This window comes from Egretta garzetta, unplaced genomic scaffold (genome assembly GCF_000687185.1).
Source record: "Egretta garzetta isolate BGI_Z169 unplaced genomic scaffold, ASM68718v1 scaffold616, whole genome shotgun sequence".
NCBI classification, from domain to species: domain Eukaryota; kingdom Metazoa; phylum Chordata; class Aves; order Pelecaniformes; family Ardeidae; genus Egretta; species Egretta garzetta.
In genome coordinates this window covers 178,970-179,554 of record NW_009259982.1, presented here as the reverse complement: position 1 = coordinate 179,554, position 585 = coordinate 178,970, and positions in this window count along the sequence as shown.

Sequence of the window (585 nt, the reverse complement as noted above, 5' to 3'; positions counted from 1 at the left end):
GGGGAATATCTCTATCTTCCCCTTTTCCCATCCTCTTTGTCCCCCTGCGATGCCGTGTTTATTTAGCTACGCGCCCGTATCCTGCTCCCTTCCTGCCTTCTCCTTCTTTCTGGCCATTTATTTATTTGTCTCCAAAGCCGAAACCCGCGGGGTCACTCGGAAATGCGGCACGTTGTCTTTGAAAAAGGGGGGGGGGGGGGGGGGGGGGGAAACCCCAAACCTGACGCATTTATCAGACCGCTTTCTGAAGCAGGATTTTTTTTTTTCATTTCGGTCTTTTCCTTGTTTTCGGCTTTTTGCCTTTGCTCCGTTCCTTGGTGGGGCTTGGTTTTTATCATTAAAACTCCCCGGCCGGGTGGCTGAGCCTTTCGGAGGACAAAGCGGGGAGGAAATGGCAATTTGGCCTCATCCTTTCGCCATTACCCACCACCGGGCTCGTAGACAGGTCGGTACCAAGAGGGACGGGGAGCAGTTGCCCCCCCAGGACCCCTCCAGATAACATTTTCCCATTAATTCAAAGCAGCTGGGCTTCAGCTCTCAGCTGCGTGCTGTAACCCCCAAATTGCCTTAATTAGGAAACAACCA